Consider the following 19,624-nt stretch of genomic DNA (forward strand, 5'->3'; position numbering starts at 1 on the left):
CTCCCAATGGAAGAAAGAATCAAAGGTACAGAGGTTGCTTTAGAGCAGTAGATGAAGTTGAACATGTCTGAGTACATCATGGTGAATGCCACTCAGATTGTTTGCAGTTCAGCCTGCAGACTCATTCATTCTTTCAACAGATAGCTTTCGAGCACCAACCTAGTCTGTCCCCAAGCCCTGTGACCCCCAGGGTGGCTGTATATAACACTTAGTAAAAGCTAAAGGAATTGTTTTTTCTGTCTTGCTTTGTTTTTGTTTTGCAAATCTTAGGTCATGGAGAATGTAGCTTTATCTGTGACATGATTCTTGGGGCCAGGGGCAGCAGTGCTGGTGCCAGGACCCTCAACACCTCTGATTCCCTTGAAGTTGGACTTTGGGCCCTGGAGGCTCCTTGCACACATCAGCAGCTGCAACAGTGGTAGCATTGCCTTTGGTGGGCTGTGGTGACCTGGCTTGGAACATTGGCAGTAGCTGCTTACATCAGGCAAGGAGGATTGTAATTTGGCAGCTGGCAGAACTGTGCTTGGAGCACACCTGAGACATCCCGGAACACCCTGACCTATTGGAAGTGGGGGATGAACCTCCAGCAGAGGTAGGGAAATGTTATTTTGGAGCTTTGGTTGTTACTCTATGTAACATATGTTACACATAGAAGAATACTGAGTCCTTAAGGGAATCTATGACTTGGTTTTGGTCTTGGCAACATTTAAAGAAATTACATGTTGCTTCTTGTGATAAGGTTGAGGTAATGTGAGTGCAACGAACATGGTAGACTCAAAGATTAAATCTCAACATTTGGTTTTCTTTTTTTAAATAAAAAAGAAATCCAGCAAGATTATTATAGGTTCTGGGACATGAGGTTTTTAAAAAAATCTCAGCACATATTCCTAATTTTTTTTCCTCTTTCAAAACATCCCTACACAATGAAACAACCTGTAAAATGAAACAACATGTTGACGAGCTGTTCTTTGGCCCTGGCAGGCAGCTTATTGCGTATTGAAAAGGAAAAAGAACTTTGGAAACAGCCACTCCTTTTCTGACAGAATTGTGAGAGATTGATGCCCTTTTCTTCATTTCTGCAGTGCCTATCTGCTGCAGATTTTCAGATACTTCCTAAAATCCCAAATTGAATTCTATTAAAAACATACTTGTTGTTCTTTCCCAAAACATGCTTGGGAATTTGAAGACCACAAGTCTCTGTAAGACAAGGAATGCGCCTGAGTAACCAGCATTTCACTGTAAGAGTCTAGTTGCTTTATTGCACTTAACTCAGTGTTTTCCGCACCCAATGAGCAAGGTGTTTGGTATGTCAACATTCCAACTAGATAGCAACACCTTGCAGATTTCTGATTTTATGGTGGAGGCATTGTTTTTTGATTACTATTTATTGAAAACCAACTTTTTAAGCCCAGGCAAATGGAAAGAATGACTTTGTTTTGATACTTTAGTTCTAACCAACCCAACCTATCCACAGTGGAATGTGGGTTGTGGCATGGGGGAAGACATCAGGAGATTTGAGTTCCATCCAGCCCTGTTTTCATGGATAAGTCAATTCCCACTATGGGGCTCCGTTTCACTATTGGTAAAATTGGAGGTGGGGCAAATTGGCCCAAAGTTCTGTAATTAGTCCAGAGTTCTGAGGGGAGAGTTCTGAAATTTTTTTTCATTTGACTTTTTAATTTGATTTTTAGAGAGAAAGGAAAGGAGAGAGAGAGAGAGAGAGAGAAAGAAAGAGAGAGAAAGAGAGATGGAGATGAAAGCAAAACATCAATGGGCTGCTTCGTACATGCCCCCTACAGGTAATCAAGCCCACAACCTGGGCATGTGCCCTGACCAGGAATCTGTGTGTGTGTGTGTGTGTGTGTGTGTGTGTGTGTGTGTGTGTGTGTGTGCGCAAGGAACGACGACCAACCAACTGAGTCACACTTTAACCTTTAGATTATGAGAACACTCCCTGAAAGATTCTAATGATTGATTAAATATTTGAAAGAAAAATCACTTTGAGAGGACTCTCAGAGTCTATTGATATTATAGATTTCTTCTTTATAGAGAGTTGGGTACAAGTGACTGATGTTGTTACCAGTCAATCAGTAGTTTGTTTCTATATTAAATTAATAGAATTTAGTCTCTTGGAACGTAAGTTAATAATAAGAATATCAAACATTTATTGAATTATGTTTTCACTCCTTCGGACTCTCGCCTGTCCTATTTATACACCCTCCCCCCAAACCTTTTTTACACATGGCCTTATACTTGGGTTATCAAATTAATCGCAAGTATGGTTCTTCTCACATTACTTTCCTGTCAAAAGCCTTAATAACTCTGTTTACCACAATATAAAATACAAGCTCCTCATGGCATACAAGGTCCTGTGCCATCTGACCTACCCAGCTTCCCATCCTCATGTCTCGGAAATGTTCATATTCTGGCTTTGTGCCTTTGTCCTGCTGGTTCTTGCTTCCTATTTCCACCTGTTCAGATTCTACCTATTTTTAAAGTTTAAGGCCAGGATTCTGCTCCCAGCTGTTCTTGGTCTCTCTCAGGTGCAGGCAATCTATCTTTTTTCTGAACTTCTGTGGCAACTTAGCTTCATATTTCTCATAGCAGTTATTACGTTCTACTCTACATTTTAGATATTTAAGTTCATATCTTATATTCCTTACTAGATAATCAATTTCATGAAGTCAGAACAATATCTGTTCTGTATTGCTATTCCGCAAAGTACCTGGCACATAGTAGTTCCTCCACAAATGTTTGTTCAATGGATAAATGATATTGTAGTTACCATGGAAATCTGAACTTATCCCAACACTTTCAACAAAATTAGAACCACTCACAGGGAATTTTTTAAATTGAGAAATTTCTCCATTTACCATCTCTCATCTATCTATCTATCTATCTATCTGTCTGTCTATCTATCTATCTATCTATCTATCTGTCGATATCAGCTTATATCTGATTTTTTTAAGGAAAATTTGGAAAAAAAGAAAAATGTGAAAGATATAAAAACTACAGGTTTTTCAAATAATTAGTATCCAGTTCCTTTCCTTCAAGCCTTGTGCTGTAGTCAGCTTTCAAAAGCTGTCGTGCTGTAGTCAGCTTTCATGATTTAGATCCACATGAGTTTGTGTACTGTGATGCTCAAATATTTGTTAAAGCTTATGTAACTCTATGAGAAAGATCAACACTAACTCTGTAGGTGCTGCATACCAGTTTTGATCCAGTGAGATGAAGCACTGCTATATGTGGGGCACTGAAAAAGTTATGGCCTTGTTTTTGGGGGGTTGATGGGACCAAGAGTCCATCAACTCAATGGAACCATAAAAAGAATGAAGCACTGATACATGCTACAATGTGGATGAACCTTGAGAACATTAGAAGTAAAAGAAGCCAGGTTCAAAAGGCCACATATTATACTAGAGGCCTGGTGCTTGGGATTTGAGCACTGGTGGGGGACATGGCCTGCGGGGATTGGCCCGCTGTGGGAGCGCAGCTCATCCAGGTCAGCCGAGTGGCTGTGGACCCGCCCTCTGAGTGGCTGCTCCCTGGTCTGGCATTTTCCATGGATCCGGAGCACTCACCTCTCCAGGGGACCTGGTCAGGGCCAGGCCCAGGGACAATAGCACTGAGAGGTGGCGGAATAGGCCTCAGTCCTGCAGTGGCCACAAACCCGCCTTCCAGACTCTGGGGTCAGGTCTGCAAGCCCAGCGGTGTCCTTGTGCAGCCTGCAGTCATCCGGAGGAGGCAGCAGGGAGCAAGGAGGAGGAGCCTGGGCAAGAAGGCAATGATCGCAGCCTGGGTTCCTGCTCGTTGGCCCAGGGTTCACAGCGGGAGCAGCCGCTCATCCTGGTCAGCCAAGTGGTGCTGCCACTGTGATAGCACACTGATCACCAGCAGACAGCTCCTACGTTGAGTGTCTTCCCCCTGGTGGTCAGTGCACGTCATAGTGACTGGTCGACCAGTTGTTCTGGTAGTTCTGGTCTTTCCGTTGTTTGGTCGCTGGGCTTTTACTATATAGGATGATTCCATTTATATGAAACTTTCAGAATAGATAAATCCATAGAGATAGATAAATAGATAAATAGATAAATCCAAAGTAGATTCTTGGTTGGCAGCTGCTCGGGGTAGGGAGTAGGGAATGAAATGAGAGTGATGGCTAAAAGATGTGTGGTTTCTTTTTGAAGTAATTAGAAGAGAGATTGTTCCACGACGTGACCTCTGTCTTTCCCACAAGCTGAACCTGGGCCAGAACGGAAGTCGCTTTCCACAAACCCCTCCTAGAGGTTGTCTGATCATAATTGACTCCTGTAATGTGCTGGTTCCTGGAACAGCTGGTTGTTTGTCCTGACCTGGTCAGCATGTAAGGTAATTGCTGTGTCTGGTAGCATTTACGTACTAGTACCCGTGACATTCCCCCACTTTACCCTGTATACTAGTAATTCTCTGGTGCCTGCCAAGTGGTGCCAGGATCCACTTCATCTTTCAGCCACCCAAGATATGCCTCACATGTAAGTTTCCCTTAGGAAATGCTACTAATTACCAGACTGGAGTGGCCAATCTCTTCCTTCAGTCTTTCCCTGCCCTCCACTTATGGAGTCTTTCCCTGCCTAGCATTTTCAATGTTGGGGCTTTTCCTTGGGTCTTGTGTATACTAACAGGTTTGGACTTCATTAGAGGTTATAGTTGCACAACTTTGTGAATATACTAAAAACCATTAAATTGTACACTTTAGAGGGGTGAATATTATGGTAAGTAAATAAAAAAATACCAATAGAAGATTCTGTACAAGGAGGTTTTCCAGAGGTTTTGTCCAGCCAGTACTGAAGAGTAAAAAGATGGTAGTTGTTGAGACTTCACTATACTTGCTCTTAATGCTCACTGTGTTTTATGATAGTTGAGCAGAGATCTGCCAAATGCTTCTTCCCTCCTTGTATGGGCTGAAAATAAAAGTCCATAGCTGCTGGGTCCCAGTGAAATAAAACCTTTATTTGTGTGTTGCCTTGTAATTTTTCAAGTACTTTCATCTTCATTAATTCATCTGAGTCTTATGTTTTATTCTAAACATATTTATACTAGGGGCCCGGTGCACGAAATTCGTGCACTGGGTGTGTGTGGGGGAGTGTCCCTCAGCCCAGCTTGCCCCCTCTCACATACTGGGAGCCCTCAGGCGTTGACCCCCATCACCCTCCGATCTCCTGATCGGCCCCTTGCCCAGGACTGACGCCTCTGCCAGAGGTGTCAGGCTTGGACAGGGGACCCCCATCTCCCCCCGATCACTGGCTCTGGCCCCCGCCCAGGCCTGAGGCCTCTGGCCCAGGAATCATGCCTGGGCAGGGGACCCCCATCTCCCTCTGATCGCTTGCTCCACCCCCCGCCCAAGCCTGACGCCTCTGACCCAGGCTTCAGGCCTGGGCAAGGGGACCATCATATCCCCCCAATCCCCGGCTCCGCCCCCCACCCAGGCCTGATGCCTCGGCCAGAGGAGTTGACCCTCATCACCCTCCGATCACCAATCACCAGATCGGCCCCTTGACCAGGCCTGAGGCCTCTGGCCTAGGCGTCCAGCCCGGGCAGCGGGGACCCGCAGCTGCAGCGGCCCCGCGATCGTGGGCTACGCTTTAGGCCCAGGCAAGGGACCCCTAGCTCCCGGGACTGCCAGCTTCGACCATGCCCAGCTCCCATCGCTGGCTCCACCCCTACTTCCTGCTATCACTGGCCAGGGCAGCAAAGGCGCCTGATTCTCCCGATCATGGCCCCAGGGCCGCCTTTGCCCTGCCCCCCAGCTCTTAGCTCCCCCCTGGGTTTCCGATCACTGTCAGTGGCAGGGGGCTTCCTCCTGCTTTCCCTTTCGCCTCCCTGCATTGTGCCTACATATGCAAATTAGCCGCCATCTTGTTGGCAGTTAACTGCCAATCTTAGTTGGCAGTTAACTGCCAATCATAGTTGGCAGTTAATTTGCATATAGCCCTGATTAGCCAATGAAAAGGGTATCGTCGTACGCCAATTACCATTTTTCTCTTTTATTAGATAAGATTTTATATCTATTTATTTATAATCATTCATCCATCATGAAAATGGAAAAATTCTATTTCTTATAGATGCAGTATATTTCTATAAGATTTCTTTGCTGACCCTTTCTTTGCTTCATTCCCCCCATACTAATCTATTGTACCCATGTATGTCCACTTTTCCTGACTTCATGTTTCTGCTTTTCGAGCCTTATTTTTCAAGATGGTGATTTGTTCTTCATCTTTTCCTCTTCTTATGATTTATATCCATAAATTTTTTTCTTTGAAATCATTTTGGCTAGATGACTCCAAAAATATTCAATTATAACCTATGTAATGGCAGTTGCTGCACTATTTTGAGCATTTTTATTGTAGAACCATTTGTTAAATAATTTTGTAAGATTTTTCTGTTTTATATTTAATATAAACTATATTTATTTATATTTATTATTTTATTTTCTGTAGCCTCTTATGGATTTTTAATACTCACATTTATTATTTATTCTTTTATAAATATGCATCTCCTTTAAGAGTTCTTTGACTATCATACTATTTAGGTCCTCAATACTTTACCTTCCATTGATTATCCTTTATCATATCTTCTGCAAAGATCTGCAAAGATATCCCTCTTCTATTTATCTTGGACAGATGGAATTTGAAGCTTGGTCTCCAATTATTGCATTTCCTTTCAGAGTGTATGCCGGTTATATTCTTTATATCGTCAGTGCGATTGAATTCCTCTTTTAATTTTATTGGCATCCATACCTGCTCATCCTGCTCATTCTCTATTTGTTTTAAGTGCTCACACTCCTTTCATGGCCAAATGATGCCATTATAGCAATAATTGCAAAACATCCCCTTTTGTAGCTTCCACCTAAGTTTCTTGGATTTGGCCTGCACTTTCTGGAGAGAGGATCTACACACAACATCATAAAGGCCTATAGTCACATAAAGCCTTAGCTAGCTCCCTTTGTTCCTCATGTTTTCCTTGAGCACGGAATTTGGTTCATGTGCCCCCGTGACATCCTCACCTATTTCACAGTTTACCTGGCACTTTTCTGCTCTTCATAGTCTTAATGAGAAAATTATCACTGGTCTATGGCACAAGATGTTTCTGTTTCTAAACAGAACAAATAATCTTCCTATTACCTTCCTTGCGCATCTTAACCCTTCTCTCTCTAGTCCCTTTTCTTTTGTTTATCCATACCATTTGACTACATGTCTGAATTCTTCATTAAACTGCAAGCTCTTTTGAAGAAAGCAAACAGATTGGATTCATTTTGGCTACCTTCCACATTCTCCCTCCCACCGCCGCTGTGTATAACACTCAGCACAGTACATTATTCATTATAATAATTCAGCAAGATATTTGTTAAATAAGATTTTTAAAATATTTTGTTTTACTTAAGTTTATCAGTTAGCTATGTCTCACTTCTTGCCATACCACTGGAACTTTTGTCTGACTTTCTTCTCTTTGGCTACTTTTTCTAAGAGTATTTCTGTAAAACTGCATTATTATGGGTACAGGTTGCCTTTTGGGGTGATGAAAATGCCTTGGAACTAGTTAGAGGTGATAGTTGCTTAACATAGTATAATGAATGCAACTGAATTGTACATTTTTTAAAAGTTAATGGTTAATTTATGGTATGTGGATTTTATCTCAATTTAAAAACTGCATAACTATGAGTTAGTCATGCAAAGAGCCTCCGTTTTGTAAACAGTCTTTCTTATCTTTTAAAATGCTACTAACACTTTCTTTCATGGTCTTGGATATTTCACCTTTATCCCACATGTCATTAAAAACAAGAGCCAAAGGTTGGTCCCGGTAACTAACGGTTTGTGGAACTCATCAGAGAGATCATCAACATTTAATCATAAGTTAATTTTTAGCTATAGTTCCTACTGGTAAGTCATTCTCCTTTTAACCTTTTAATGATACTCTCCCATTAGTGCCCATTCTTTCTTTTTCCTTTTTTCAGTATCCTTTCTTGCTCTAGAACAGTGGTCACCAACCTTTCGGACCTCATGGACCATCAGTGGTCCATGGACCACCGGTTGACGACTGCTGCTCTAGAATTAATTCCATAAAGAATTTTGCCTTATCACAGTGAGTCACCTGTCTTCTGGAAACTATAAAAAAGACTAGAGGCCCAGTGCATGAAATTCATGCACGGTTAGGGTTCCTAGCAGCTGCCGGCCGGGGCCTCCCTTCCCCTGGCTGCCTGTCACCACCACAAGCCAGGACAGGGCCAGCCAGGGGGAGGGGTCATGGGCGGTTAGCCAGCTGGCCCCACCTCCTGGTCAAACTCCCGATCGAGGGGGCATTTTGCATATTAGGCTTTTATTATATAGGATAGTACTACCAGAGGACTGTGATCATTATGAAATTCTTTGTTCCTCATACTGACTTGACCATTCCTACATCTTTTAAATTTTTTTTTCTTTTTTATTATTAGTTAAGGTATTACAAATGTGTCCTCATCCCCCCCATTAACCCCCAACCTCCCCCCCCACACACAAACTCATGCTCCCTTCCCCCTGTTGTCCATGTCCATTGGTTTGGCTTATATACATGTATACAAGTCCTTCGGTTGATCTCTTCCCCTTACCCCCTCCCTCCCCTACTTTCCTTCTGGGGATTGATAGCCTGATCGCTGTTTCTCAGTCTTTGGGTCTTCTAAATTTTTTAATAAAAAATCCAGAAACAGAAGAGAGAGAGTTTTCCTCCCTGTGGATTTTTGGAGTCAGGCAGCCTTGTTCTGTCACATACTAGCTGTATGATCTTGAGTCAGTCATTTGGGCAAGTCATTTTCTTCATGTGAAAACTGTGGAAACAGTAGTACCTACCTCCCAAGGTCCTTGTGAAAACTGAGTAAGATAATGTGTATAAATGTCCCTTTGGGGAACACACATGCATGTATATGGGTGTCTGTGTTCACACTTATTCCCTTTCTGGTTCTCCCCTAGCATCAGAAAGTACTCCACCTTATTCATTACAAAAACTAAGCTACAGTTGCTTCTTTTGCTCCCTGTCTGGGGGTATGGCTCTTTTTCCCATTCCTTCTATGCATAAACAAATGCCTGTCAAAAAAGTACCGAGGTGGAAAGAGTGAGCATGGACCATAGTTGATGAATTTTAGTATTATAAAAAAAATATCATACACAGGAAGAAAAGCAAAAAGCCACCTCTCTTTGACAAAATTTATAATTCCTCTTTGTGGTCTTTATTTTTTTAGAGCATTTTTTTTTCATTGCGCAAAATGTTATAGAGAACTTAAAAATATTGTGCAGAAATTTGGTTATACTGTTCTATTCCTTTAACGTAGGGAGGAGGGAAAGCCTTGAACTGCCGATGAAAATTATTCTGCATGTTAAATAAGAAAATAGAAATATGATTGTGCAATATTTCTGATTTGTTTTTGGAATGGAGGTGAAATTTCCTGATCTGTTAGCAGCAAGGTTCAGGGAAAGAGGTCTGGATTGGAGATCAAGAGATGCAGGTTCTGACTTTGCCACTAACCGAATGACCTTGGACAGGCCATTTCTCCTAGCTAGGTCTATTAATTCGTCTGAAAAATATAAACACTGAATCACTCCCTCCCCCCACCACCACCACCACCTCTTATTACTCAAAAGTTGCTTTTCCACAGAACAGCTCTGCTCTCCAGGAATTTAAAATATAGGGTGGCCCCCAAAATATATACACACACTTTTTTTTTTTCAAATTAAATCTTTATTGTTCAGATTATTACAGTTGTTCCTCTTTTTTTCCCCACATAGCTCCCCTCCACCCAGTTCCCACCCCACCTTCTGCCCTTACCCCTGCCACTGTCCTCATTCATAGGTGTATGATTTTTGTCCAGTCTCTTCCCGCACCCCCCACACACACACCCCTTTCCCCCTGAGAATTGTCAGTCCACTTTCTTTCTATGTCCCTGATTCTATTATATTCACCCGTTTATTCTGTTCATCAAATTATTTATCTTCTTAAAGGATATCTTTCAGCATTTCATATAATACTGGTTTGGTGGTGATGAACTCCTTTAGCTTTTTCTTATCTGTGAAGCTCTTTATCTGACCTTCAATTCTGAATGATAGCTTTGCTGGGTAAAGTAATCTTGGTTGTAGGTTCTTGCTATTCATCATTTTGAATATTTCTTGCCACTCCCTTCTGGCCTGCATAGTTTCTGTTGAGAAATCAGCTGACAGTCGTATGGGTACTCCCTTGTAGGTAACTAACTTTTTCTTTTGCTGCTTTTAAGATTCTCTCTTTGTCTTTTGCCCTTGGCATTTTAATTATGATGTGTCTTGGTGTGGTCCTCTTTGGATTCCTTTTGTTTGGGGTTCTCTGTGCTTCCTGGACTTGTAAGTCTATTTCTTTCACCAGGTAGGGGAAGTTTTCTGTCATTATTTCTTCAAATAGGTTTTCAATATCTTGCTCTCTCTCCTCTTCTGGCACCCCTATAATTCGGATGTTGGTATGCTTGAAGTTGTCCCAGAGGCTCTTACACTGTCTTCATATTTTTGGATTCTTTTTTCTTTTTGTTTTCCCAGTTGGGCGTTTTTTGCTTCTTCATATTTCAAATCTTTGACTTGATTCTTGGGATCCTCTAGTCTGCTGTTGGGTCTCTGTATAATATTTTTTATTTCAGTCAGTGTATGCTTAATTTCTAGTTGGTCCTTTTTCATATCCTCGAGGGTCTCACTAAATTTATCGGCGGTTTCTAGAAAATTCTTGAAAAACCTTATACAGTGCCGGCAGCCGGGGTTGGTTCTTAATAGAGATTGCATGAATAATTAGATGAAGAGTAAGTTTATTGTAAGTTGTAAAGTATTTTCAGTTTGTGTTCATGAAACTGTCATTTACATACCCTGACATCGTGGAGTACACATGGAAACATGAGTAGAAGCCAACCAAGTTTGGGAGTCCTGGGCACCAGGTTAAGTTAGAAGAAAGCTGGCATTAGCTGAGGCCCATCAAATACCTATGAGCAAACACCTCTGACCTGATTTTGGTGCAGAGCTGACTTATATAATAGCCAGGATGCCTCCCCTCATGACACCCTTTCGAAGTAGACAGATAGGGTACCTTCATTGACATTTTATAGATTCATTGCAACAAATAAATCAAGGCATTGAATGGCTACTCCATTTATGCAGTCCTGCCCATTCTCCTTGACTCTTGTTTCTGAATCAGTGTTTGAATTATAAAAGCAGCGATTGTCGATGTAGATTCTTAAATAGAGAGATGCCTGTTTTGTTTTTGTTTTTTAAAACACTGTACATAATTTTTTTTAAAATAAAGAAAAAAACAAAAAAGTTGATGAAAACAAAAAAGAAGAAAAAGCTTTTTGCTTCAGGGCTTTCTGTTCAAATGTCCCTATTACCTATCACTTGAAATGTCAGGTGAGATATAACTTTGCTAGTTACATTTCAGGCTGTAGTTAATGACTATTGTAAAGTGTGGCAGCCTGGTCAGAGAGCTGTTAACTGTTTCTGACCAGGAGGATTTCAGCTTAAAAATCCATAAGGTAATTTAGATGTTCCATTCTTGGCATTCATTTCTGTGGGTTGTATTAATATTTAGTGTTTTGTTCTGATTATTTTATTTGTTCTCCTGATTGTTTAAATACTCTGCAAATGATTACCATCCCTAGCAGCAGTTCTCAAAAAACTAGAGCATGTACATTAGAGACCTTGGGACTTTTATGTTCAAGAGTTCAGTTTTTATTTTTTTCAGAAATAACTTCAATGGAAAAAGACACACTGGGATTACAATATTGTTTTCTATCTTGGAAAAAAATAATGAGGAGGGTAAGTTGAAATTTGGCATAGCATAGGGTAAGCCATGGCAGTTATTTCATTTTGGTTAAAACCCTACATGCTACAAAATTAGCTTGGGAATCTGCCTTGAGAATGGACTAAAAAGAAATTGAGGATAATATATATCAATTCCATTCAGCATTTTTTTAACCTTGGATTTTTTTCTTTTTAGTTTGAGATTATTTTTTACTTATCATTTTTTTTATTGTTGACAGTATTACAGATGTCCCCCATTTTCCTCCCTTTGGACTCCTATGCCCCTGTCCTTACTCCATCCCAGGCCTTCCCCATGTAATTGTCTGTGTCCATGGGCTATGCATATATACATATATATTCTTAGGTTAAAATCTTCCCATCCTCTCAACCCCCTCCCCTCTGAGATCTGTCAGTCTGTTCCATGTATCCATGTCTCTGGACCTATTTCATTCATCAGTTTATTTTGTCCATTAGATTCCACATATAAGTAAGATCATGTGATATTTGTCTTTCTCTGGCTGGCTTATTTTACTTAGCATAATAATTTCCAGGTCCATCCATGCTGTGGCAAAGGGTAAGAGATTCTTCTTTTTTACAGCAGCATGGTGTTCCATGGTGTAAATGTACCACAGCTTTTTCATCCACTCATCTACTGGTGAACACTTGGACTGTTTCCATATCTTACCTATTGTAAATAATGCTGCTATGAACATATGGGTGCATATATTCTTTCTAGTTGGTGTTTTGGGATTCTTAGGATATATAACCAGAAGTGGGATCACTGGGTCAAATGGCAGTTCCATTTTTAATATTTTGAGGAATCTCCATACTGTTTTCCACAGTGGCTTCCCCAATCTGCATTCCCATCAGCAGTGTACTAGGATTCCCTTTTCTCCACATCCTCACTGGCACTTGTTGTTTTAGGAATTTTTTTAAAGTAATGGTACAAATAATAGAAAAGATTCAGAATACCAAAATAAAACAAAACCCCAAACAGTATGTTACCCTCTTTGATGTAAGAAACATCCAAACCTGTGGAGTTTATTTGAGCCAAACTGATGGCATATGCCAGAGTGCAAGATCTCAAATGCTCCAGAGAACAACCAGTTTGGCAGGTGTAAAGGAAAGGGGACCCTCACAATAGTTGGTGAGGTTGCAGAGGGCTGTTTTGATGCTCTCAGTTTATTGGGAGTAGGAAGATGATTATACAGGGTAGGCAAAAGTATGTTTACAGTAGTTCATATGGAAAATAATACAATAATCAAGAACAATACAAGAATAAACTCTGTGTTTCGTGTACTCACAACTGTAAACCTACTTTTATCTCGTGTGTATATGTGTTAAGTAACACCCAGGCTGGTACATACATTCAGACATATGAAAGAACATTTGATTAAGCATTCTATGTTTTAACAGTCCTTCTCAGGGAGCTCAAGAGAATATCTAAATAAGCACCTTTCAAAAACATGATTCAGCCCAGCCGGTATGGCTTAGCAGTTGAACATCGACCTATGGACCACTAGGTCATGGTTCTATTCCTGGTCAGGGCACATGCCCAGGTTGCAGGCTCTATCCCCAGTGTGGGGCATGCAGAAGGCAGCTGATCAACGATTCTCTCTCATCATTGATGTTTCTATCTCTCGCTCCCTCTCCCTCTCTGAAATCAATAAAAATATTTTTAAATGATTCATTTACTTTTAACTTCCTCTAAATATATTCAGTTAATTACTAGACTCTCTCATCTGCTGGGAATGTCTTGAGTAGGAGCCACCCACACTGTTAGTATAATATAATCATTTCAAAAACCAAGTGATTATTTCAGTTTTGAATAATTGGTTCAGACTGATATTTTTCTCTTTTTTTTCAGGTGTTTAGTGAATGGTTCTAATGAGGTTAGAGCAAAGTCAATCACATTTGTTTCTGTTATACCAGAGGAAAATATTTCAGATCATCTTCTAATTATTGGGATGACAGTGAAATCCCCCCCATGGCCTCTTCCCTGTCCTAATCTGTATCCTCCTACTTGTTGTCTGCCCTTCAGTTTGGGGGCAGTGGACAGTACTCTGAATGAACTGGTCTTATTTGAGAGATTATAGATCTTTCTCTCTGTTTTTACCCCTCCCTTCCACTCTCTCTTTAAAAAAAAAAAGAATCAATGGGAAAAATAGGGATGGGGTTGCAACAGGTCATGTTGAATCTAGACCTCAACTGACTAGAAGTAATCACACTTTTCCCTGAATTCATAATTTATCTCTACCCCTCTGGTGGCATTTTTAAAGATAAATACCTGAGTTATAATTTTTTTTCCTTGTAGCCTAAATATTCCTTGAGGGCAAAGCCATGCCTGATTCAGTTTTGAATCCGTCAAAAACTTTAGCCAAATACTAAAGTGACGCAAAGAAGCCATTTAATAAACATGTGGCTGACTGTGTAAAGGTCACATAAGTAGGTGTACATGAACTGACCCTGTCAACCCCATACTGCATTATCCCTTTCTCTTCAGCATAGTCTCTTTCTATCTATGGCACATATACCTCTTCTCTGCTTCTCATTGTAATAATAATATTATTGCAAGTGGCACAGAGAGGTTAACTAACCCACCTGGAGACACACAGCTAATAAGACACAAAGCCAGGGTTTGAACCTAGGCAGTTTGACCTGAGATTTCATACTTTTAATGACTGTACCATTCTTGATGTAGTATCAGACACATGGGGGCTCAATAAACACCCATCTGTTAGTCTCAGCTGCATTTGAGAGGAACTCCAGATTCACAACTAAATTACTCTAAGAAAAAAAGGCTTATTCTCATTTTGCTTTCTTGTGGCCAACCTAGCAGTCCTTTAGAGTGTGGGCATGCCCAATGACTAATGGAGAAATAGTCAGTCATAAGTACAGTCACAAAACCAATTAGTTAAAATTAGAATGAACATCTAAAGGGATCCCCATCAGAAAATGTGAAGAATAACTGTTTTAATTCTATCACTGTCAGTTGCTTTTGAGAGAAAGGGGATGTGACTTGTTATTTTCCTCGGTAAGATTTTTTTATCTGGATATTATTTTTAATTTTATTTAAACACCAGCCCATATTTCTGGCTTCACCTCTAACCCCAATACTTTCAGTAGAGGAAATTATCAGTGCTAACAAAAAAGAGAAGAGGTGGCAATAATCTGAAATGACAAATTGCACTGAATGGTCGAAAGTTCGATTTGGGTCAAGGGTACATATCTCAGTTGCAGGCTCCATCCCTGGCCCTGGTCAGGGCACATGTGGGAGACAACCAATCAATATGTCTCTCTCACATCGATGTTTCTCTCTGTCTCTACTCCTCCCTTCCACTCTCTCTCAAAAAAAAAAAAAAATCAATGGAAAAAATATCTTCGGGGGAAGATTAACAAAATAAAATAAAATAAATAAAATAAAATAAAATAAAATAAAATAAAATAAAATAAATAAAATAAAATAAAATAAAATAAAATAAATAAAATAAATAAAATAAAATAAAATAAAATAAAATAAAATAAATAAAATAAAATAAAATAAAATAAATAAAATAAAATAAAATAAAATAAAATAAAATAAAATAAATAAAATAATAAAATAAAATAAAATAATAAAATAAAATAAAATAAATAAAATAAAATAAAATAAAACAATAAAATAAATAAAATAAAATAAATAAAATAAAATAAAATAAAATAAAATAAAATGACAAATTACTCAGACATAATTTATTTTGTCTTTGGAATGCAATCAGAGATTACACTCACTTGTTGCCAGCAGTCTTGGCCGATAAGAGGTTACAGCTTCATTGGGTAACATACAGGAACAGGCCATAGAAAATCCACTCAATAACTGAGGATTAAAAATGAATTCATATTATAGAAACATATATACTTAATTGTAATAACATTAATACTTTTCATGTCTGATTCCTATAACATGTTTGGTTATATACTAGATATTTTTATTTTCTTTAAATGGATTTTGAGTATATTTGAATTCATTTAATAATATTGAGTGCCTATTAGTGCTAGGCACTGTTCTTGGTGCTTAGGATACATCAGTGAGCAAAACAAAGATCCCAGGCTACAGGGACTTTATAGTCCAGCTTTAGATTAACTGCAGTAGTTTTGGTATTGGAACTCACATTGTAAGTTTATTCATTGAAGGCTTGGGTGTTTGATATACAAGAATGATATAAATTTTTAGCACAGTTCCAAATTACCAGGCACTTTTTATTCTCAAGAGTTCCCTTAATTAATACATTCAACAATAAAAAATACATGCAACAGTCCCAGTGTATAGAATGGCCCTGTCTTGGTACAATTTGAACCTGATCTTAAGAGATCCCTTCATCACCCCATAGATCATCACAAAACCAAGTTAATTAGAACTGTAGTTCTAATTCTTCTTACCACTAAGGACTCTTTTTAATTTTATGCTCTATGTTTTGAAAAATTTAATGCTTTAAACAAATCTCATTTACTTTAAACAAATCACACTTACTAAGTAATAACACATTTGTTTTCTCTTGTATATACCATTTCTGCTACTTCTGTAGTAGGTAACAGAAACCCCCAGCAGTTAGGAGTGAAGGAGGGATATAGATCTAAAGGATAGATTGAGCACAGGCATATTTCTGCTCGGTACTCTGACACACCCGTCTTCCACCTTAGGGGCCCTTGTTTGGGGCTGTTGCAGTGTGTGTGTTTGGCTGGGAAGACTGAAGAGATAGATGGTGGTGATAGACGTCATTGTGTTTTTCAGGGTACCCTTTCATAAGAATCACAGTATAATTGGTGTATTCGTTCTTAGGGCGGCCATAACAAATGACCACAAACTTGGTGGCTTAAAACAATAGAAATTTATTCTCTCACAGTTCTGGAGGCCAGAAATCTGACGTGAAGGACTGTGCTCCCTCCAAGGCTCTCGAGGAGAATTCTCCTTGCCTTTTCCAGCTTCTGGTTGCTCCATATTTTACTTGATTTGTGACAGCATAACTCCAGTCTTTGCCTGTCTTCACATGGCCTACTCCTCCTCTTCAACTGTGTTTTCTTTTCCGCTATCTCTTATAAGGATACTTGTCATTGGACTTAGGGCCCACCCAGCTAATGCAGGATGACTGTATCTTAATATCCTAAACTTAATTACATCTGCAGAGACCCTTTTTCCAAATAAGGGCACATTCACAGTCCCACGAGTTGCTACATGAACATATCTTTTAGAGGGCTATCATTCAACCCACGACAATTGGGTAGGAAAAAACAAAACAAACAAACAAACAAAAAAATCAAAATATTAGGTAATTGTTTTTTAATTCTCCCCACTTCCCCAATATCACATTCTTTGCTCTTGTCTAAGATATCTGGCTACCACTGCTTCAGCTCCCAATCAAATGTTGCCACTGGACTTGAGCTCTGCTCTTGACTCCATGATCTGGTTCCTCCTTTTGGTTCTCACCTTGTCTTAACTCCTAGAGTAACTCTTAGTATTGTCTCTTGCATGAATGACTTCTACTGATGTTGAAGCCTGTCCATGATGCCACCTGCTATGCTCAGCATGGCTTGCTACCCCCTTGGCCATTCTTATAACCAGTACATCATACCCATAGTGTTTCAGTTGGCCAAGTCCTTGTTTTATAAGGGCATAACCCAGTGACCTTCCAAGAGTTCTCCAAATATCCTGGGTGAAGCTAGAAACCACTGCCTCCCTAGAGTTGTGCTCATAAAGATTTATAACCCCATTTATTAATATGGAGCTATACTCCCCTGTGGTGATGGAAAGCAGGTGTTTGCCAGAGCCTTACTATTCCATGGATTCCTTTTATCCTGGAGTTCTTTTCACTCAAAAGGACTGCTGCTGACTGCTTGGGACTTACCCTATAAAAAAATAGATTTCAAACATAGTTTGAAATAGACCCATCTTGTTTCTTTCTTGTCCAAATTTCACATTCCATTTTTCTTGTTTATCTTTTGCTCTCTTGGTGATGATGCTCCCTTTTATCCTCCCTTCATAATGAAGCGATTATAATTTTTCCTTTGAAAATAAATTTCATCATAGTTTATTCCCTGTTTTCCAGCTCATTTGTTTTTCCATATGACTCAGATCTTAGCTAAGAATTTTATTAGCTCCAAAGTGTGATGCACTGTAATTCTTCTTGAAACTGAAAGGTATGGAAGCAAATCTAGCCTTTGGCCTGCGATTCTTATACTAGAATCCTAAAACTGAGTGTATCACATGATTTTGACAGACTTACATGCTGATCTTTCCCCCCACCAAAGAGGGGTCCAGAGACTTCATACTTCAATCACCAATATAACTTTTGTGCCATAAAGACACATAAGAATGCAAGTATTGTGAAAATTACTTGTTATTCAGATATTGAAGTTTATAGTCTGGCTTTGCATTATTGCTTTATAAGTCCTTTTAAGAAATCTTATAATTAAGGGAATGTGGAGATGTCAATTTGATCAAAACATCAAATTACTACCAGAATGGGATAATAAGATACTTTTTGCAGAGTGCTAATGCGAATATCATTACAATGTATTATATTAACTGGGCTTCCAATTATGGGCATTCTACCTAGTTCAGTAGACTGAGCACTAGATTGGTATTGAAGTACTTCTAAATTCTAACTTCAGTTTTACTGCTGGTTGGCTGTGTATAAGTAAACCATTTGTTGTTTCTTTGCCTTTGACCTTGTAAAATATGAAAGTAGAAAAAGAGTAAGACTTGGCCATTTAAGTTCATAATATCTAATTTGAGGAATTCTTGGCTGGAGGGTCAATTCTTGGCTCCAGGACTAGTTTTTATTTCCTAATAAAGTACTCATGTGGCAGCACATCCATAGCATTTCTCCTCCTTGTTCCCAGGCTTCCCTTCACCCACTCCCAGCCTCTTCCAAACGAGGCTCATAGAACAATAGCAACTGTCCTTAGAACCAAGTATGCGAACTACTCAAATAGATTTTGTTATTTTTTGCAAATTTATTCAGATAGCTTTTATGCTTCTTTTCTCAAGTTAGGTTGCCCAAACATATAGATTATTTCAGAGGATAATACTAGTAAAAGTTTTAAAATAGTGATGAGAATACCACAAAATGATCAAGTTAAGAACTAAAATTCTTTTACCCATAGAATGGGAAACTTATCTGGGGTAGGGATGAGCTATTTGTAGTCAGCTTCAACTGTGAAAGATTGTTTTATAAATAATGACTTTGTGTCTTATCCCCAAAGATTAGGACCAGAATAAAGTATTCATGAGGGAATTATGCTAGATTCAGGTAGAGAGGTCTATTAAAGATACCAGTCACATAGTTAACTTCTCTAAAGAAAAGAAAAAAAGATCTTGATCTGATCTGTTGCAGCTATCCCAGCATCAGAGAAGTGAATGGTCACTTCACAGCTCTTCACAGCTATCAGCTTCCTAGAGTGTAAATACCTCCTGAAGAAATTTGTAGCCTCGTTTAGTGTCTTCCTTCAGCCTCTTTTAATTCTTGCAGCAAGAAAATATTAATGCTGCATAAAAGCTCCTCTGTGCATTTAAGTTTGCTTCCTTTTTCTTCTGGAAAGGGAGGTCAGATGATCACTACACCCTGTGACATGCTTTGAACACTATATCCCTGTACCGTTGCCTTTCTTCCTTTCACTGGCCCCCCCTAATCCTAATGATTGTTGTTGCCCCTTTGATTTGATGGTGAATGGCAATTCTGACACCCCCTGGCCCTGAAAAGTAGGGAATTCTTGACTTTATCTTTGCACTAATAATTTAAATGCAATGGAATGTATGAGCAGAAGTAGGTCATTTTTTT

General features: G+C 39.3%; 1 long non-coding RNA gene across 2 annotated transcripts in view; it reads left to right on the forward strand.

The window, feature by feature from the left end:
* The first annotated feature begins 278 nt into the window (after nucleotides 1-278).
* LOC132213813 (uncharacterized) overlaps nucleotides 279-19,624 on the forward strand; it is a 29,902-nt gene continuing 10,556 nt past the window's right edge. For both annotated transcript variants that reach the window (XR_009448069.1, XR_009448070.1), the window contains exon 1: nucleotides 279-592. This is a non-coding gene — a long non-coding RNA (uncharacterized LOC132213813). The remainder of the gene's footprint in view (nucleotides 593-19,624) is intronic.

This window comes from Myotis daubentonii, chromosome 12 (genome assembly GCF_963259705.1).
Source record: "Myotis daubentonii chromosome 12, mMyoDau2.1, whole genome shotgun sequence".
Lineage (NCBI taxonomy): Eukaryota > Metazoa > Chordata > Mammalia > Chiroptera > Vespertilionidae > Myotis > Myotis daubentonii.